The sequence below is a fragment of the Rhinatrema bivittatum genome, chromosome 2, assembly GCF_901001135.1.
Source record: "Rhinatrema bivittatum chromosome 2, aRhiBiv1.1, whole genome shotgun sequence".
Classification (NCBI taxonomy): Eukaryota; Metazoa; Chordata; class Amphibia; order Gymnophiona; family Rhinatrematidae; genus Rhinatrema; species Rhinatrema bivittatum.
The window spans coordinates 741,945,611-741,967,648 of record NC_042616.1 but is presented as its reverse complement, the minus strand read 5'-3'; the positions used below and the strand labels follow the sequence as shown (position 1 = coordinate 741,967,648).

Genomic DNA, 22,038 nt, shown 5'->3' with positions numbered 1-22,038 from the left:
TGATTTTGATCTTTAGAATAGTTTCCATGGTTGACTGATAGGAGAGAGAGTTTAATGGTAAATGGAACCTACTCTGAAGAGAGTACCGTGTTAAATGGAGTGGCACACAGATCAGTGTTAGGACCAGTTCTGTTTAATATCTTTGTGAGTGACATTAAGGAAGGGATAGCAGGTAACAGTTTTCCTATTTGTAGATGATACTAAAATCTGCAATAGAGTGGACATTCCAGAGATCAATGATGGACTTGCATTAACAATATGTAGGTTAAGGGGAGTAACCACTAGGGATGTGCATTCGTTTTGAACAAATGTGCAATCCGCAACATATAGGTCCCTATTTGTTGCATTTGTGGGGTTCTGAAACATATGGCGAACCCCCACAAATGCAACGTATCATTAATGAATAAACCACCCACCCTCCTGACTTCCCCCCCCAAAGACTTGCCAAAAGCCCCTGGTGGTCCAGTGGGGGTCCTGGAGCGATCTCTTGCACTCGGGCCATCGGCTGCCAGTATTCAAAATGGCGCCGATAGCTTTTGCCCTTACTATGTCACAGGGGCTACTGGTACCATTGGTCAGCCCCTGTCACAAAGTAGGAGCACAAGATGGTGCCAGCCGTCAATTGCTCCTAGCATGTGATAGGGGCTGACCAATGGCACCGGTAGCCCCTGTGACATAGTAAGGGCAAAGGCTATCGGCGCCATTTGAGTACTGGCAGCCGAAGGCCCGAGTGCAGGAGATCGCTCCCGGACCCCATCTGGACCACCAGGGACTTTTTGGCAAGTCTTGGGGGGGGGGGTCAGTAGGGAGGAGGGTTGTAGTTAATTAAGTTTAAAGGGTTGGGGTGGGGTTTTTTTTAACTTTAATGGGAAACAAATCCCATATGTAACTAATGGATGAATCGGGGTCCCCTGAAAACGGATGTAAAGGATTTGGGTCCCAAAGAATACGAATACCGAGTCGAACGTATCTGTCCCTGCTGCACATCCCTAGTAACCACTGCACCAGTAAGATACACCCATGTACTCTAGTCTTCATTTCCATTCTCTAGTTTTTAGGGATCCAGAGTGTTTATACCATGCCCCTTTGAATTCATTCACTGTTTTCATTTCTACCACCTCCTCTGGAAAGACATTCCAGGCATCCACCACCCTCTCCATGAAGAAATATTTCCTGATGTTGGTTCTGAATCGTCCTCCATGAAGTTTCATTTTGTGACCCCTAGTGTTGTAGTCACAAGCCTCCTATGTAGGACTGTATGAAAACCTTTGCTGAAATCCAAGTAGATTTAGCAGTTGCAAAGTGTTGAAATAAATGTCATGCCATAAATTCACATAACTTTAAAACTTAAAGATTCACACATAAATTTATAATGTGCACATAAAACTTCCCTGGAAATCCTCTTTTTTACACTATTCACCGGGCATATGTTGATTATGCACACTGCATAATCAACATATGCCCGGTGAATAGTAAAGGTATCTGTGTGAATTTAACCATGTATAATCAGTGGGAGACTTGTTCTAATGAATATCCCAACAAAAGTTAACTTTAACTGGATTACTTCCCCCTCACTACATCACTGAATATTGACCTCATAACTTCTTATTTTTCCATGAGCATGTCTCGACTCAGCTTTTGAGAATTTATGTCTATATATGCAACACCTCTGTGGGTTCAAAACCCAAAATAATGCTTTGGTAGCTGGTGGACTGGACCTGGCTCAGAAGCAGAGAATTATGTTTCTCATTCTGGACAGGGAAAATCCCCATGGCCTAGTTTATTTCTCCCTGTGACTTACTACACCTCTTCTCTCAAAATCTTCAATCTTGTCTTCCTTGAGTAGGCAGACTCTCGCCTCAAATCCACAACCCTGGTATTAAGCAAATGAAGTTGCTCTTAGTGGGCTATATTTAAAATGCTTTTCCCAATTGTTGATATTGCCCTTCTTTTTTCAATGTAACAAATTATTTGCAGTCTATAAGAACCTGGATGTCTCAGAATAAGTTAGTGTTTTGTTTTTTTTTATTTATAGTTTATTAGGATTTTAAAAAATTCAGTTATAAAATCATAAAGAATGAATTTTGTATACAAAAGAAAAACATCATTATAAAGTTAGTGTTTAATATGGGTAAAACTGAAGCCTTGCTGATTAGTTGTGCCTCCCTGCCTGATAATTTAATGGGTTTTAAGATGGATGATGTGGTGATACATTATCTCAGTGTTTCTTTAGATACAAAATTATGAAGACTTAAGTTAAATCATCTGTTAAGGTCATATTTTACAAGTTAAAAATGATTTGGAGATGTATACCCATATTACTACCTCATGATTTAAGAACTGTTACTCAAGCTCTTGTTCTTTCACAGCCAGGCTATCGTAATTTGATCAGTCTTGAATTTCCTAAATCTCTAATAACGGTGTTTCAGTTAGTTCAGATGGCAGCAGCTCAATTAATTACAGGAACATCCTACCTTGAACATATCTCGCCAAAATGGATTGGCTTCCCACTAGTGGCAGTCTTGATGTAAGGCCATTTCTTTGATGTTAAAACATTACATGATATCGTTTCTAACCTATTCATGCTGCTGTGTCTATATAGACACCTTCACGTTCTTTCAGATTGCAGGGATCAATGCTTTTAGTAGTGACATTATTCAGAATTTTCAGTTATCCAAAACTCATGCTAGAGCTTGCTCAATGGTGCAAAATATTGTCTCACGATAAACCCTGTGAGGCAAAAGAACATGCCTTGCAGCCCTATCCTCAAGAGACTGCCATGACCTTAAAGGGCTTCTGGCTGAAAAAATAAATGTGCTGCCAAATGGGAAGGATAAGCGAGGGTCAGGGTTGACCCTGATCTCAACTCAGGGCTGCAACTCAAGGCAGTACCAACTTCCCCAAAGTGTAAAAATAAAAAAAATTAGCCTGTGCAGAGACAGCCGTGGCTTCCCAGTTCATCAAATAAAAAGGTTGTCCCACTTCTGGACCCCCTACCCCGCACTCCCTGACCATTAAATAAAAAGGTTGTACCTCTCCCAGCCGTCCCCCACCCCTCATAACTAAAAACATAACATTAGGATCCCAGCCACCTTCCCATACCATCCCCCAACCACTGAGAGCTAAAAAAGTAAAGTAGCATTCCAGTTCCCTTCCTGTACCAAAGTCCAAATAAGGGTCCAGGCCCCAAGCACTCTACCCCACCCCATCCCCCACTCCATGAAATAAAAAATCTAGACCAGGGCCTAGCCCCCCTTCCCTTACCCACTCCCCTCCCTGAAAGGTTAAATTGAAAAACAGGGTTCTGGGCCCCCTCTCCCTTCATCCTCCCCTCCTACACCCCCCGAACCTTAAAAAAAATCCCGCGCTGAGGCCGGGTGCAACATCATACCTGGCCCGGTTGGCACCATTTTCCAAAATGGCACTGACCTGACCTTGTCAAAGCCATGTGATTGTAGTAAGGTCTGAGAATGGATTGAGATGGGGGATCAGTCGTGACCCCCACTCAAGATCCCCTCTTTGCCATGATTTTTTTTTTTTTGTTGTTTACTACCATTTTAAATGTGAGCTGGAGGCCTCGGGATCCAAGTTAGGTTCCCAGGCCTCCTGCCTCACATTTACCGCTTTTCCAAGAGGTGGTATTATTTTATCATTGCTGACCACATTCTCGGTGGATTGTGATAAAATATTTGCATATGATTGCCTATCCATGATCTTCTTTGCAGGCTTTTGCATTATTCATACATGCAAATCACATGCAAACAAGATCATTGTAATAGGGGAAGGAACTTGGGTGAGGGCATTCAAAATATCATATATATCGTGCAATATCACTGCAATAGTGCTCTACCGAGTGATATACAAGTTATATCGCATGATATACATTGTTTAACATGCGTTAGAGCACTGCTGTGGCCTGATGAATCTCCCTGTTAGATTGTAAATCCTCTGGGGATAGGGAAATTCCTATAGTATTTGCTTTGAAGTGCCAAAAAGCAGAATATAAATAAATAGTAGAGAAAGAAGACCTAAAAAATTACAGAAACTGTGAAAAAAAAAACAACATTATTAGCACACATTTCTGTTTTGATAGCAGTGGGATCAATGTTAAAATGGGCTGGCAGCACCTAAGATCATTGCGTTCTTTGGCAAATTTTCAACTGCAACAATTTGTGGCTGACAATTTGCATAAAGTTGGCCTGTTATTTCTGTAGCAAGATCCCTTTGAAAATTCACTTTGTTTCTTCTCTTGATCTTTTACATCTCTCCCCAATTTTTGCATCAATATATTGTATTATTCATATGTTTTCCTATGATAAATTTGTGCCAACTTAATTATATTTATAACCTGCTATCTGATTTTTTTCAGAATCATTCTCAGTAAATCACCTCTCCAGCTGTTTACATAGTATCCACAATACTATACGAAATGAATAGTTTCAATAAATGCAATCTATAAATTTAAGTACAAACTTTAATATGTCTAATGTATTCATAAAATCACGTCATGTATAATACATTATAAGCGATGAAAATTCTAACAAGAGGAACTGATTTGTGCATTGCAATCTCTGCTAGCTGCATTGTCCAATTCCTTTTTATAAATTATAAGGTCTAAAATTTGTTAATGATGTCAAGTCTAGCAGGGGTCCAGGAGCAATCTCCTGCACTCAGGCCGTCGCCTGCCATTATTCAAAATGGCGCAGATAGCCTTTGCCCACACTATGTCACAGGGGCTACCGGTGCCATTGGTCAGCCCCTGTCACATGGTAGGAGCACAAGATGGCGCTGATGGCCATGTGACAGGGGGTGACCAATGGCCCCGGTAGCCCCTGTGACATAGTAGGTCAAAGGCTATTGGCGCCATTTTGAAACTGGCAGCCGAGGGTGTGAGTGCAGGGGATGGCTCCCGGACCCCCCGCTGGACCACCAGGGAGTTTTTGGTAAGTCTTGGGGGGGTCAGGAGGGTGGGGGGTTTGTTTAAATTGGCTTGTTTAGGGGGCCAAATAATTTGGTGAAGATTTGTGTATTCGTGGGGAATCGCAATACGTTTCGCTTCCCCACGAATACAACGAATATGGCCACATCCGTTGCGGATTGCCAATACGTAGGGACCGAATGCAAACCCCTAGCATGCACAAGGGGTTGCACACTTGTGCACCTTGCACGTGCTGAGCCCTAGGGGAGCCCCAATGGCTTACCCTGTTCCCTCCGAGGCCGCTCCGATTTCGGCCAGCGCTTTATTATTAAAACATGATTATTACTTCATAAACAAGTAAAGTGTCTAAAGCTGTCACTCAACTGCCCACCATGTATTAGCTAAGCAGCCTGTGGTTCTCACCTGCCGGTCCTGCCTAACTAGGTTGATTTACTTAACCTTTTGGTACCCCTTACTGTATTTCCCTCTTCTGGCACAGTTACATGTTGCTCAAGCTCTGAGGCCTCCTGGAATACTCTGGCACCGCACCAATATTTCATCCTGATGGGTGTGTGGCCCTATCCCAGCCACTAATTGGTTTCCTTGAAGTACCTTTTGCATAAGAGAGTCCTCACTCAGAGTCCAGATGGCTGTCTCCTTGAGGGGAAACTGCTGAATATTATTATTATTATTTCCTATCCAACCCTTGGCTCAGGTACCTGCCACAGGCCTGGGATAATTTTCTGTTTGCTGCAGGTCTCCATCCTCCTCCTTCTCAAAAAGAAAAAAAAAAAACAAAACAACAACAACACTGGGGCCTCTCACGGAAAAAAAAATGTCTCTAATGCTTCCTGTAGCTAATTGCTTAAATGTTCCTATCTGATTTCCAACAAATGGATATTGAACTCTTGGTATAAAATAGAGCAGTTGATGGAGGCTGTTTGGTGGGTGGGAGATGCATGGCCTAACCGGGCTAATATAACATTTTTTTTTGGGGGGGAGGGAAATAATCGAGCCCTAGGCCCCATTACTTTTTGTTTGTTTGTTTTTGTTTGGACAGCACTACTTTTTTAAAAATTATTTATTTGTTCCTTTTACAGTACTTCCAATAAATAATTCTTATACAGAAATAAAGAAAAACATAAACCGGAATAGCATTCAAATATGCATAAGGAAAATTTCATTCAATCTTTAGCCCACAAGTAAGGGAGAGTTCTCAAAGGGAGAAGAATTAAATTTTTACAAAAAGAAAGATGAGCGAACTTAGCATAAGCTCAGGAAAACATACATTTTAACCATCATTGTAGAGGGCTGCTAACATAGGAGAGGGTGAAGTCATTGAGGAAATAGAGGTCTGTCTTTGAATTATAAACTTAGAGAGTTGCTGGGGGTGAAAAAATATATTTAATCTCTGGCTCCTAAAGAGGGGAAATTTAGCCAAAACAATTCCCAAAGTTGTAGCACCCCAGGCCTCAACAATAAAAATCTCTTTCTTCTAAGCTGGGTTGCTTTTGCTATATCAGAAAAATATTGACTCAGAAATTTAAGAAAGAATTTGTTCTATTATGAGAGAAATGTCTCATCACTAAGGGCCAGTCAGAATCCATCTCAAACATAGCTATTTAGGTTGATGCAAATGTCTGTGCACCTCCAGAGCTCTCAAGAAAATCAGTGATATTCAAAACATCGAAAGAAGGTTGCTATTCAAGTTCTAATTGAGAATTCTTCTTTGCTGATGGTAAATAATAAGCTTTAGCAATAGGTGGAAAAATGCTCTCTGGAATTTTCAATATCGCTAAAAAATCTCCTCAACATTTGAGATGGTGACACAGTTTTCTGCCTTGGAAAGTTTATCAATCTGATGTTTCTTGATCTCACCACATTTTCTAGTGATTCCATTTTATATTACAGTGCCAAATGACCCTTCCATATAATCCAAGATTTTCTTTTAGGGAAGAGATGGGGTTGAAATTGTAAAGCCTGAGTATTGAACTTCTCCAAGTTCTTTTGTGTAGTTTATAGAGATACAGAGCAGGACTGCTATGAAATTACATAATGTTCCAATTGAGAGGAAAGACACAGTCAGTAGTATGTGTGGGTTTAGAAAGGGTGAAGTCTTTTATACCCTTGAAAGATGCATGAGGTACAACTAAAGATTTACCCTGGCCCATAAATTGGGAAATATAGGCTGCACCATTTTGCCACATGGCTTCACCTCCTAGCTTTCTGCCTTCCTCTGCCTCAAGCTGGAGCAGTTCAGCAGAAAAGTCTGCCGATATCACAGATCGTGGGTATTATCACAGAGATTATCATGTGCGATAAAAAAGGAATGATAGCTAACCCACCTAACAGGCCTTCCTGCCCCAATAAAAACACCTGTTCTTACCTAGTCTAGCGTCCTAAACCCATAGGGCCAGATTTTAAAAACTACGTGCGGGCATAGATTTGTGTCCGCAACCCGGCGCGCACAAATCTACGCCCGATTTTATAACATGTGCGCGCAGCCGCTCGCATATTATAAAATCCAGGGTCGGCGCATGCAAGAGGGTGCACCATTGTGCAACTTGCGCGCGCCGAGCCGTGCAGCCTTCCTCCGTTCCTCCGCTCCACCCACCTTCCCCTCCCCTCCCTTCCCCTCCCTAACCTGCCCCACAGCCCTACCTAACCCCCCCCCCTTACCTTTAATTTTTAAGTTGTGCCTGCCTCCAGGCAGGCATAGGTCGCGCGTGCCGGTGACGGCTGGCCCACGATCCCGAGCACAGCGGCAAATGGCCGATGTGCCTGGAGGCTCCGGCCCTGCCCCGCCCACTCTCCGCCCATTGTTTCAAGCCCCGGGACATACGCACATACCGGGGCTTGCGCACATTGCCGAGCCTATGTAAAATAGGCTCAGCGCGCACTGGAGGCTTTTAAAAGGGTTACGCGCATATATTACGCGCGTAACCCTTTTAAAATCCACCCCAGTATGTTTGTGGCAAGTTTAATTTTTGGGGGATACTGGATGCTTCGGGAAGCTCGCTTGAAACAACAACAAGCAAAACAAGAACCCTCAAGAACAGGCAAGGCCAGTTCCAAGTACTCCTTTGGAAGTGCCTGCACCAGAGGTAGAGGCACAGGCCTCGACGGGTCAGGCCCAGGGCAGCACTTGGCATGAAGGCAATCATGGCAGGGCAGATACAAGGAGTGCATCTTTCCTCCACGATCATCCTTTCTGGGCATGCCAGACGTTTGCAGGTATTGCCTCAGCTCTTGGGCTATCCTGGAATTATATGAAGAAATCCGAGGAGCTTTGGATCTGGTCACACAAAGGTCCCACGATGTGCCTGGTGGCTACCCTGCATTTCATGGCAAATGGCTGCTTCCAAACAATAGTAGGGGTCACAAGGGAAATGTCCCAAACCACTTTTTCCTGCTGTCTGGACCAGGTCATCACAGCAATCTCTGACTGCTTCAGTCACTACATAACATTTCCTCCAGACAGGCAGGTCTTGATGGACTTGAAGAGAGGTTTTTATTAGGGATGTGCAGAGGGACGCCATACGTTGCATTCGTGATTCGGATTCGTCGGGGAGCAGATACATTGCATTCGGCCGTATGGTGCCCCGATGCGTTAATACGGCAATTTCTATTCGTGTCCCAGCTAAAATTAAAATTAACTACAACCCCCCACCCTCCTGACCCCCCCAAGACTTATGAAATCTCCCAGGTGGTCCAGCGGGGAGTTCTGGAGCCATCCCCTGCACTCTCACACCCTCGGTGCCGGTTTCATCTTGGCGCCGATAGCCTTTGTCACAGGGGCTACCGGTGCCATTGGTCAGCCCCTGTCACATGGTCATCGGCGCCATCTTGTGCTCCTACCATGTGACAGGGGTTAAACTGTTTAGTAGAACTGAATTGTTTTTTGCTTCATGGCTGACACCTGGTGTTCAAGCTGCAGCAAATGCTAAGTGGATTCAGACTATTCGTTATCAGTTTATGCAGTTTGTTAATTTGACTACTGCAGGTCTTAATGCTATCAATACTGAGCTCAGAGCAACTGCAATTACTGCTCAGCAAAATAGGTTAGCTTTGGATTCTGTCCTTGCATCGCAAGGAGGGGTTTGTGTTATCATTGGTACTGCGTGTTGTACCTATATTCCTACAGCAACTTATGAACACTGACCAATGGCACCGGTAGCCCCTGTGACATAGTATGGGCAAAGGCTATCGGCGCCATTTTGAGTACTGGCATCGGACGGCCGGAGTGCAGGAGGTCACACCAGGAACCCCGTTGGACCCTCAGAGACTTTTGGCCAGCTTGGGGGGGGCCTCCTGACCCCCACAAGACTTGCCAAAAGTCCAGCGGGGGTCCGGGAGCGACCTCCTGCATGCTGGCCGGCCGATGCCAGTATTCAAAATGGCGCCGATTGCCTTTGCCCTCACTATGTCACAGGGCCGACCATCAGTACCTGTGACATAGTCAGGGCAAAGGCGATCGGCACCATTTTGAGTACTGGCATCGACGGCCGGCATGCAGGAGGTCGCTCCCGGACCCCTGCTGGACTTTTGGCAAGTCTTGTGGGGGTCAAGAGGCCCCCCCAAGATGGCCAAATGTACCTGGGGGTCCAACGGGGGTCCCGGAGTGACCTCCTGCACTCCGGCCATCCGATGCCAGTACTCAAAATAGCGCCGATAGCCTTTGCCCATATTATGTCATAAGGGCTGCCGGTGCCATTGGTCTGCCCCTGTCACATGGTAGGAGCACAAGATGGCGCCGATGGCCATGTGACAAGGGCTGACCAATGGCACCGGTAGCCCCTGTGACAAAGGCTATCAGTACCATGATGAAACCGGCACCGAGGGTGTGAGTGCAGGGGATGGCTCCCAGACCCCCCGCTGGACCACCAGGGAGTTTTGGTAAGTTTTTCGGGGGTTCAGGAGGGTGGGGGGGATTTGTTTAAATTTTTATTTAGGTGGCCGTATAATTCGGTGAAGATTCGTGTATTCGTGGGGAATCGCGATACGTTTCGCTTCCCCACGAATACTACGCATAGTGCAATATATGTTGCGGGTCGCCAATACGGCGAAAACAAATGCATACCCCTAGTTTTTATGCCTTTGCAAAGTTTGCCAATGTTCTGGAAGCCATCGACTGTACTCACATAGCCATCATTCCACCCCGTGACAGGGAGGAGATGTACTGCAACAGAAAGCTCGTCCACTCCTTTAACTTTCAAGTAGTCTGTGATGCTTGAATGTGCATCCTCGATGTGGTGGCCAGGAATCCAGGAGCTGCACATGATTCCTTTATACTTAGCCAATCGGGCCACTTTGAAAATTTGAGAATAGCCTGTATAGTGATGGTTGGCTGATAGATAAGAGAGACACTTCTTTCTATATTCCATCTCTAGCTATGTGTTTGTGGCAAATGGCAAATACATGGGGGGGGGGGGGGGGGGAGCATCACTGCCATGACAAGTGTCTTGTACAGTTGCATCTGCAGGCCATTGGCCCAGGGCTTGGCTTTTTCACCCCATGATCAGAGGCCTGCAAATCTTGTGACGGCAAACAATGCACCAGCCCTAAAGCTTGGTGAGTGCACAGGCACTATACACTTTCAATGTATTCATTTTCAAAATGGCCCTGTTCCTATTCTCCCATTGGGAGCTATTAAAATCTCACTGGTTAATGACAAGCTTGAAGTGTCCATACTGCTGGTACTGCACGAACATGTGTGGCCGGTTAGTGAGGCGGCATCCAGATTGTCCAGATTGTCTGGCATTACCATGCAAACATTTCAAAGTTTGTTTTTTGTTTGTATTTTCATTCTGCTTTTTAATTGATAGGGATAAGAACTTTATTTCTGCTATGGATAGTGTGTAAAAAAATAAAAAAAATAGAGGCAACTTAGCGAGGTTTAGGGGGTCTGGTCTAATAAGCTAAAAGGTAGGCAAACTAACAAAGGGGTTAGGAAGGTCAGTTGGTTAACTGAGCAAACTGGGAAGAAACTCTGAAAATGGGCTCTAGCATCAGCATACATATGTAATAAAAACCCCTACCTATATGGTCCAGGCGGCATTTGCCCATAACTTCATGTGTGCATATAAACTGGGGCGCACATGTATGCATGTCCAGGCTATTTTATAACATGTGCGCATAAATGTGAATATGTTATAAAATGGCCATGGCCATTGGCGCATGCCGGCAAACACACACATGTGCACCCACACACGCATCTTAAAATTTACCTCACTGTCTTTAGAGCTATACAGATGCTGCCTTTAAATAAATGAAGTTTCACTTGTGCAGATCCAACCATTTTTACTGATAACTGTTTATATTAGGTATTAAGATCTGGTTCCAATGCTCTACTAGTAATGCCTTCACTTAAAGAGGTATGCCTAGCAAAAACTAGACAGAGGGAATGTGTTTGCACTGTCTCTATGTTGTGACTATTTACCTAGCCCTTTTGATTTCTTGTCAAAGTTGTCTATAGGTGTAGACTAATGATAGGTATAAAGAATTGATGTAAATACATTTCCCTTGCAGAAGTAAGACTTGTAATGGATGTATAACTAGATGTGTTGGGATAATACATATGATTTTATGAGGTATATTAGGTTGATTATTATATATTCAGAAGGGGTTTAATGTATTAGATTCCATTGGAAACATTGGTTTTATGTTGTGGATTGATTTTAGAGATGAGTCTATATTTGTATGGCTAAATAAGCCTATTTTTTTTCTTTTTGGAATGATTTCTATGTGCTATTATATTGAATTTGTATTTGCAGTGAACAGTTTTATATATTGTATTGAGTTTTTATTCTTAATATTATACACAATTTCTTTAACATGCTTTAGTCATTTATGGGAAGGTATAAAATAAATAATATATTATTGTTATTACTGTTACTATTGTTATTGTCAAAGATCCTGAATTAGTCTTTAAAAAGTATATATCTCATATGGCTCCATTTTTGATGACCTGTGAGCAAAACTACTGACACTTTCTTCTCCTGCATGATATGCTGTTTTATATTTGCATTACCTGTCTCCATTGAATTACAATATATCTCATGCATATTTATTGTGTTATCCTGAAAACCTCAGTTCACCACCACTGTTCTAGAAGCTATAAATCATCTGTGTGTACAAGGAGTACTTTTTGTGTGTGGTGCACCTTCTAATAAATGGCATTAATTATCTAATTTATTTTATTTATATTTCAGCAATCTCTTGTGGAATTCCTAAAGCTCCCTTAAATGGTGGAATATTAACTACAGATTATTTAGTAGGTACCAGTGTTACTTATTTTTGCAATGATGGCTATAAACTGTCATCTAAGGAACTCACTACTGCAGTATGTCAGCCAGATGGTACATGGAGCAATCATAATAAAACACCTCGTTGTGTAGGTAAGCAATGTTTAGAAATTCCATTGTGATTACAATAAGAATTACAATATTTGTTTTATCTTACTGAAAGATGTTCAGTTCCAAAGTAGTAGTAATATATATATACATTTTTCTATTAAATCATTTGCAATTAATATGCATGAGGTAAATTTGCATACATTGCCTCCATCATATGCAAATCTACCTTGTGCATATTCTTGTGGATATCCTGAAAATCTGACTGGCTAGCTGTGTCACAAGGACTGGTTTGAGAACCCATGATCTAAATGTTCATTTTCTAAAGAAAACCTGCTTAAATCTAACTGGCTATGTTTTAGCCAGACAAGTTTAGATTCATTTTCAACCTCAATCTGTCTGTACATAGGACATAGTACAGCCAGGTTAGCTGTACAGAACTGATTCTGTCACCCTTTCTATATGCACCCTTTGAAGCCATGGATTCTGCGGCTAATTATGGTGTTCCATTTTTGCTCTGTTTATGATTTTATTTGTTATGTATTCTTTACTTGTAACCCACCCCAAACTTAGGAAGATATGGGATATAAATCTATTTGAACATTATCAATTTGAATTTTGCATGCCTAAGGCAGGTAGAACATACTCTCTCCTGTGCCTCCAAGCCTTTCAACTGAGTCTTCCTAAGGTTAAGAAATTGATCTAGGTAAGAGTGGAGTAATGAATCAGTGGGATGTCTTTCAGGTGATCACAGTTCTAGGGAAGAGAAATGGAATATTCCTGTAACAAGTTATCACAGCTCTGGAAAGGAGAAAGAGAGGATCCTTCAGGGAGTTGGGAAGGGCTGCAAAAAGTGATAGCATCTTAGGGAGTTGGGAGAGGGAGGTGGGTAAGGGATTATGGCAAGTAATCACAGCTTCAGAGGTTGGGAGTATAGTTCATTGCTGTGTCCCAGAGCACAAGAATAGCCAGCTAGATTTAAGTTTGCAATTCAGGCATGCTCGTTTAACTGGCTAAGGTTTGTCCGGTGAGTTCTAAACAGCGAAAGAGACTTTTCCTCTCACCTGCTGAATATACACCATACTGTTTTTAGTGTTAATAACTATTTTAATACTAAATCATACCAAAATTTTATATTGCATTTTGACTTTTTTTGGATTTTTTATTTGTTTTAAAAAAATCTTCTATATGGGAATATGAATCCTCCAAATAGTATCAAAAGATAGCGTCCATAGATCATTGTGCTTGTGAGTTTATAAAGTTCACTATGTTTTTCTCTCTCCTCCTTTTTGGAAACAATCAGGTTAGTATTGACTTTTATAAATTTTAGAGATTGGTGACATAACAGTTAACCTACATGCAGGTAAGTAACCCGTTTGTTCTTCTGTGCCCACGCTGCCGGGTTAATTGACCGGCATGTAAGTGAAATGCTATGCCACCAATCTCTAAGATATATAAAAGTTGATACTAACCTGCTTGCTTCCAAAAATCAGGATAGAGAGAAACATCCAGGCCTATATGTCCTGTTGCTTTAGGTATCCACTTAGATAAGAAAGTATTTTGAGCAGGGATTTAACATACCTGAAAAAATATTTCAAACTGCCTTGAGCTAAAATTGGAAAGGTGGTCTTGAAATAGAAATACAGCATGATAGAGCAAGTTTGATTTCCATAAATGGGGTTTTCTCTGGACAGCAGGTTTAATTAGCCATGTCATGTGGGTTATGTCATCTGATGGTGCCAAATGATCTGAAGTGGATGCTTTTCTGATCAAGTAAGATGCAGATCTGCTGTATGCATTACTATCACTTCCGTTGGTTGTGAGAACAGTGCAGAAGGTACTTAAGGACTGGGCGCACCTGATCCTTTTTCTTCCAGTGTGATCCAGAAAAGTGTGGTTTTCTTACCTTGCCAAATTGTCAATCATCCTTCTGATTCTTCTGGGATCTGATCCGACCTTGCTAACTCAAGAGGAGGGTTGTCTATATCATCCAAACCATCCCTTATTCAAATTGATGGCATGGATAGTGATTGAAAGAGATGTCTTCTGCAGGGAGTCCAACATTGACTATGAAGATGAGCTGTTGCTACCACTAGGCATTTTGTGAAGACTGTTGGGGCTGCCGAGAGGCTGAAAGGGAAAATATTGTATTGGTAATGAAAGGACTCCACTACAAAATTATGGTATTTCCAATAGAAGTTATGGAGTAGTATATGAGCAAATTAATCTTTCAGATCTAGGGTGCACATTCAGTCTCCTGCTTAAATGAAGGGCAGGATGGTGAGGATGGAACTCATTTTGAACTTCTTTCAAGGCACACTTTTGTTCAGTCTTCATAAATCCAGAACAAGTTATATCTCCCCTTCTTGGGGATGAGGAAATAGTGGGAGTAGAACCCCTTGCCATGATCTTTGGGAGGAACAGAGTCTATATCCATTTGGCTGAGAGGTGACTCCATCTCAAGACAGAGCTAGGTGAGTGAGACAAATCCAGATTGAAAGCCAAACAAATGGTAAACAGGCTCTAAAGTTTTGAGTACCTCATGGTCTTGTTGGCTTTCCACCAGGAAAAAGTGTATTCTCCCCTTTACTGGAAGGGTCAGAGCTTGAAGGTTAAGTGTGGTCAAAACTAAACCCAGACTTAGGCTGGGTTTATTATGGTGTCCTCAGCTGATGTTTTTTGTACTGACATCCGCAAGCTGTAAATTGTTGGTGGTGGTGCATGATACTGCTGAAATTGATAGAAAGGATACCTCTCGAAGAGAATCATTTAAGAACATCTAGAAGAAGAAGATTGTTGAGATATTGGATGGCAGCATGCAGCTCCTTAATTTGAGCAACTGTTTCCCTGACCTTGTCTCCAAAGAGATTGTTACCAGATCAGGGCACATCAGCCAATTTGTCATGAATTTCCTCATACAATCTGATGGCTCTCAAACAAGCAATCCAGTGTTTTCCAGTGGCTGCTGCACTGAAAAATGATTCATACACTGAGCAGAGAAGATGACATTTACACTTCACCACCACCAGAGGAGTCCGCTGATAGTCTGCCAGATTTCTGTCAAGCAGCTCTATTACAGGCTTCAGCTTCTCAATACAATTGTGTAAATATAACACCATATAGGAATGGTGGACTATGATATCAGCATTGAGAATAGGGATGTGAATTGGGTGCCAGATCTTTCCCGCTTTTGGGATCATCTGGCCGCAGGAAAATCTCATTTTCCCGCAGATCCCCTTTTTTTTTTTTTAGTGAAAAATCGTTTTTCGGGTTAGTGTGTGCTAACGGGAGTTAGCGCGGACTAACAAAAATAGCAAAAAGTAACAAAAAATAACAAAAATAAATGTTTTTTTTGTTAGTGCTTGCTAACATGAGTTAGCGCGCACTAACCCAAAAAACAATTTTTATGAAAATTTTGGGGGAAAAGTGATCATTTCTTTTTTTAACCCGATATATTAATGAATTTAGAAATATCGTACGATATTTCAATTCATTAGAAAAACGATTCACATCCCTAATTGACAATCAAGCTCTAAAAGACCTTTTTTCTAAAATTAGCTAACAGACTAGGGTTCTTGCCTGGTGAGGTGTTTGCAAAGATCATGGTCTTCTTAACCTGTTTCAGCACTGAGTCTACTATCATTGACTAGTGTGGCAGCTAGATTACCCCAAACCCTGGGATTTGATGAACTCTGTATTTGAGATTCAGTTTCCTGGCTAATGGGGAACAGGATGCAAGATTCTCCCACATTCTTGTTTGTAAATAACTTAAGATTGAGTGAATCAGGATTGCTGCAGGCTCAGATACAATTTCCAGAATTTGGAGAAGTCTAAAGACCTTGGTATGGGGTCCTTTTCCTTTTGAACACCAATACCTTATCCACTTTGTACATTAATTTGGAGTACAATAGGTCTTGGTGGTGAAGAATGCACAAGTGGATCAGTTGGCAGATCATAGAGAACCCCAAAGATCATTCTTCAGAACTAAAAGGTGAAGGTACACTAACCCATGACCCCAGTGATGATTAAGTCAATCAAGGTGGTCCTCATCATTTTGGAGGGGAATAGTCCTGGTGTTAGGATTTGTAGGTATGTGGGCCCTGGGCTGAGGTGAGAGATGGTACAGCCCACAGGGAGGAGCCCTGTGAGCCTCACCATCGGGAGGCAAGGTCTCAGTGGATGTCAGATACAGCTGTGGAATAGAGTCTTTATTAGAGAGATAGAGAGATAGAGAGGCACTGCCTGAAAAGTGGGGAGTTCAGGAGAAAGACACAGAGTCTGTGTAATGGGGTATACCCAAGGGGAATACCTCTGTAGTGAAGATATGACAATGGTCCATGGAGCAGGGTACACCATTGAGGCTCCTCAGTAGAGATCCGTGTAGTGGTCCGTGGAGCAGAGCACACCAGTGAAGAGTCCTCAGAAGAGATGATACGGTAGTGGTCTGCAGGGTGGGGTACACCGATGATGGCTCCTCACTAAGAGATGACACGGTAGTGGTCCACAGTGCGGGGTACACCGATGAGGATTCATCACTAGAGATGGTACAGTAGTGGTCCGTAGAGCAGAGGTACTCACAGTAGCGAAGGTTACAGGGGTTACTGCTTGCCCTGGGGAACAGGGCAAGCAGTAGTCCAAGGCGAAAGGCCCTCTGAGGAGTGGATAGCAGAGACAAGGAAGGGTCCCCGAGGACTGGGCATTTATTTATGTATTTATTTAATAGCTTTTATATACCGTTATTAAGTAGTTTACCATCATAACGGTTCACAATAAGGCACATAAAATAATATTAAATCATTAAAACATACTAAGAACAACAATTAAAAGTGCCAAAATCTAAAAGCGATTACAAAGCTTCATTTAATAAATCTAAATTCAATTAATATATAAGATTCCTAGACTCTTTCATAAAATCTAAAATATATAAAAGCACTAAAACATTAAAAATTATAAAATGTTAAAAATAATAAATGAATACTAACACCATCTTCTGTACAAGGTATAGTCCTACTACTCTTTCTTAATTTCTAACATGTGCATCCTTTCATTTCTTATCTTCCTTCTATTTGCCAAATGCTTGCTCAAAAAGCCAAGTCTTTAACATATCTTTAAATAATTTGTGAGTTATTTGTACTTTTAACTATAATGGCAAAGATTGGACACTATGACTCTGGAGCTGCCAGCGGCTGGGACATCATAATCAACACCAGTGCCATCACGTGGAGTGAAGACTATGCACAGGTTATATGACTCCCCTGTTTTCATAGAAAACCGATTAACAAAAGAGATGTGCTTCAGGTAAAAATTTTGTGTTGGGCTTTGTTTCGGAGCCCCCCTGTGGGAATTGCATTTTTCCCATGGTTTGGGTTTTTTTTTGGGGGGGGTCCCAATTTTAGAGTTAGTGCGCACTATTGGGAATTTTGGAAAAAATGCAATCGTTTTTCGGTTCTCCCGAACCATTCAAATTAGGCAATTTCGTTGACATTGCCTAATTCGGGAAAAAAGATTGCACATCCCTAATTAACAATATGCTCATAAGGAGTGATGGGAGGAACCTTCTTTGATCTGATTGAAGTCCAATTTCAAAAACGTTAATATTTGACTTAGGTCTTTTCAATCAACCACATTCTGCTTCAGATTGCTTTGAATCTGACTCTGATTAATTTTTATTAATTAGAGGCTGTCTGGGATCTTTAGCTCAGTAGTAGTAGCGTCACAACCCCAGAATCCAGGGTTCGGCAGTCTGTATCTTGGGAAGGTTTCTATGGGAAGAAACATTGCAAAAGTCAGAACTAATTTATTTTCCTTCTTTCATTATATTTTAGAGTGGATTACATTTAGGTATTGTAATATTTCCCTCACCCGAGAATGCTTACAATCTAAGGAAGTCATCTACTGAGCCATGGTATTTTCCCTGACAGTAAAATACTGCTGGGAAAAATACTGTTCCATTACTTGACCCCAAAATTTCACACAAAGGAGGCCCCATGAATTTGGAAGCTCACATGTATAAAAGGGGCAGATCAGATCAGACAAGGATGACCCAAGGGCCAGATATTCGTACCTATGCGCGGGCGTAGATTTGTGCACGCACCCCGGCGCACAGAAATCTATGCCCAATTTTAAAACATGCGCGCGCAGCTGCGCTCATGTTATAAATTCCGGGGTCGGTGCACACAAGGGGGTGTACACTTTTGCACTTGTGTGCACCGAGCTCTAGGGGAGCCCCGATGGCTTTCCCTGTTTCCTCTAGCCCCCCCACCTTCCACTCCCTTCCCCTATCTAACCTGCCCCCCAGCCCTATCTAAATCCCTCCCCACCTTTATTTTTTTATTTACGCCTGCCTCTGGGCAGGTGTAGGTTGCGCGCGCCAGCCCCAGCAGCAGTGGAGAGGTCTCTGGCCACACCCACACCCTGCTCCTGGACCGCCCTGCCCACACCCTGCTTATTTTTTCAAGCCCTGGGACTTACATGCATCCCAGGGCTTGCGCGCATAGTCAGGCCTATGCAAAATAGGCTCGGCACATGCAGGAGCAGGTTTTCAGGGATACATGCGTAACCCTTTTAAAATCCACCCCCAAGTGTGTAAAAGACTCTGGGGATCTCTATACACCCACTGACACCTATAAAGTCAGCCAATAAGTAATTAAATACATATTTAAAGTTTAAAACCTCTGAGGATAGCCATGTAAGAACCTTACCAGTTTGTTATAAAAATTCTCCACTGCCCACATATCCAGCATAGCTCTTTGCTTCAATGGCAGGGGAGAATGTCTGATACTTCACTTTCAATGCATATCCAGCTACATAGTCTGGGTAAACAAATAAGCTTGCTTATTGCGGCGGTTACTACCCCTAACTAATTAAGCTAGATATTTCACTTAGATGCAGCTCCAACACTGCTCTCTGCATTAATGGTGGGGGTGGAAGGGAAATAGAACCAAAAGGTTACTAAGAGCCAAGAGTAAAAGATAAGTATGAGGAAAAAAAAAAAGTGCGAAGCTTGCTGGGCAGATTGGATGGGCCGTTTAGTCTTCTTCTGCCGTCATTTCTATGTTTCTATGTAACTTATGCCCTGCTAAAGACAAAGCTCAGTCTCTAACCTGCGTCAACCGTGCTGTTTTCATTGATGGAACAGTTAACAAAGCCTGATTTGAGCTCTAAGATTTCTCTGCGGCACGTGCAAGCGAAGAGCGGTATTAAGCCACTCTGCTTTGTCATCATAGATGAGCTTCTGTATCAAACATAGTGCTTTGTATTGGATTCTTTGTTCAATCGGCAGCCAGTGTAGATCTGCCAATGTTGGCGTCTCATGCCAAAGTAGCAGGAACTGGAATGGGAGGTCTGTAGTGAGCGAAGCAGATTCAGCAATGAAAGAACTCATTGCCAAATCATAGGTAGGCAGGGCCAGCTGGCTTAAATGTCCTGGGAGGATGACGTCATCCAGAGGGGATACTCCTGAGGTTCCTTCCATGACGTGCTTAAGACTGGCCCGTTCACGCGTGCCTAGGGGATTCTGAGGGCAAGATGGCAGTCGGCAGTGTCCGCAGCATCCAGGGAGGCCCGGGAATGGTAGGCAGGCTGATGATAGCTGGCAGAGGCTGCAAGTCTTCCCATCGGATTCAAACTGAAAAGAAGGAGGTGATAAACAGCGGTAGCAGCCATCTGCGACCGATGGGCATATCACCTGGGGCATGCTCCAGATAATGGTGTTCCATGTTCCTTCCTTAGACTGGCTAGATTCCTCCACAGAGAGGGATAGTTGGTGGCTAGATCCACCAAATGGGACTTCTGATGGGAGATGTGGAGGCAAAAGGGACTCCCCATGAGAGAAGAAATCTGTTATTCTGGACAAAAAATGTTTAAGGATGTCTTTCCCATAGCTGCCAGTGAGGCAAAAAAAAGTTTTCATCAATTCCATTACTTGGTTTATGGTGTGCCCTCTGACCAAGAGTTAAGAAAGAGACATCCTCTTTCAACACCAGTATAGGTTCATCATTTTGAGAAGATCCTAATGGAATTCAGGACAGAGCCCTCTCCTGGGTCAACTGACTTATAGATGCTTGGAGACCAGAGGCATCATGATACATCTTGAATCTGGTGTCTCCAGATGAAGTCCTTGTTTGAGGAGATTGTTTGGAGAGAAGGATATTGAGATGGAGAGAGTTAAATGTAGTGAATCACCATCAGGGACTCTTGATGATTATTCCTGCCTCAAATGCAGGTTTTGAAACCAGGATTAACTTTTTCAATGTAAGTTTTCTGAGAGGTTCTGCCTGGTATATGGCATATAGTATGTTACACTTAGCTTAAATTGGGATTTATTATATAATGCTCAGTTCTCTGCTACTAGTGTTGTTGTTGTGATGTTTTGTAGATTTTCTTATACTTGCTTAGTATGTTGGATTAATTTGTTTTATTGTATGATTATAATTGTTTTATTTTGAATGTTTATATTCTCTGTACTACTGCCTGGATAACATGCTTTACAGGCGGAATATAAAATATTAATAAATTAAATGAATTCACCAATGGAGCTAAGGACTGGTGCTCCAGTTGTGTTGGGGTGTGGAGCAGCAATAGATCCAATTCTGACATACTGATGGAGAAAACAGCTGTCAGCTGAATTGAATCTCAAAGTGTCAATGAGGACATGCATACTGAGGCCTGGCGCATCAAAGGTGCCAAGGGTTTGTGCATCAACGGCACTGATAATCAATGCTTCAATGGTCCTAGGGCCTGGTGCATCAATGATGCCGAGTTCCGATGCATCAATAGCGCTGGGTGCATCAAAGAAACTGACCCCAAACTCAGTTTAGGTGGTGCTAACCCTGCTGCTAGTTCTAATGCATGGCATTTCTTTTTCTTATGCATCACAAGCTCCCATGGGGGCCTGCGAAGGGTTCATGGTACTTCTGCACTTTGCTCAACTCCAGAGGAGTGACACATTTTAAAACTGGTGCTACAGAAGGAGGATCTTTCGTTTAGGAGTTCCTGCTCAATTCAAAATACAGGAAGCCTATGAAGGTCCCACTCCAAAAGGAGGAATGACTCCAGTTTTTCATTAACCTATGATGTTCTTCCATCTTCCAGACCATGTTACTCTGGGATCTTGGTGACAACTAGCAACACTCATAACAGTTAGCTGTGTCATGGTCTGGCCACAGGCATTTGTAACAAATATTTTGACCGTCGATGATAGACATCTTCTCACCACATATGCTGTCCTTGAAGTCACTGGATGTGGCCTTCTTGAAGATGGAGATATTACAATGTTCTTTCTTTTTTTAAATAGTACTGAAAATAGGTGCTGAGGGTTTCTTGAAGCAATGAGTCAACTCATGAGGCAACTCAAAGCAAGTTACGATAAAGAAAGAAAGAAAGAAACCATGAAGTACCAAACAATTTGGAAAAAGAGGCTACATATAAGTGCAGAAGCTCAGACAAAAAAAATTGAAGGGCTCACGAGGCAGCTTGCACATGGGAATTCCCATGTATGTTCCGAAGAGCAAAAACTCTATGAGCTAAGAGAAAAAGGTCTGTTCGGCGCTGCCAAAATGACTTCACTCATGTGTCATGGCTAATACAGCCTTGCTTGTCAATGGAGAATTAAGGGTGCTAACCATTTAAATCCTTTAAGGACAGTGAACCATGTAAAGTCAAGTGTGACTTGCCCCATAAAATTATGAAAATAAATTGGATTTTAAAAGCCATGAAAGATGATAACTTAATTCATTCATCTTTAAAAAATGTTTATTTTATCTTTAG

At 42.4% G+C, this 22,038-nt stretch overlaps 1 protein-coding gene across 1 annotated transcript in view; it reads left to right on the top strand.

Annotated features, from left to right (window-relative positions):
- Positions 1 to 22,038, top strand: part of CSMD3 (CUB and Sushi multiple domains 3) — a 3,551,396-nt gene that overhangs the window by 3,068,233 nt on the left and 461,125 nt on the right.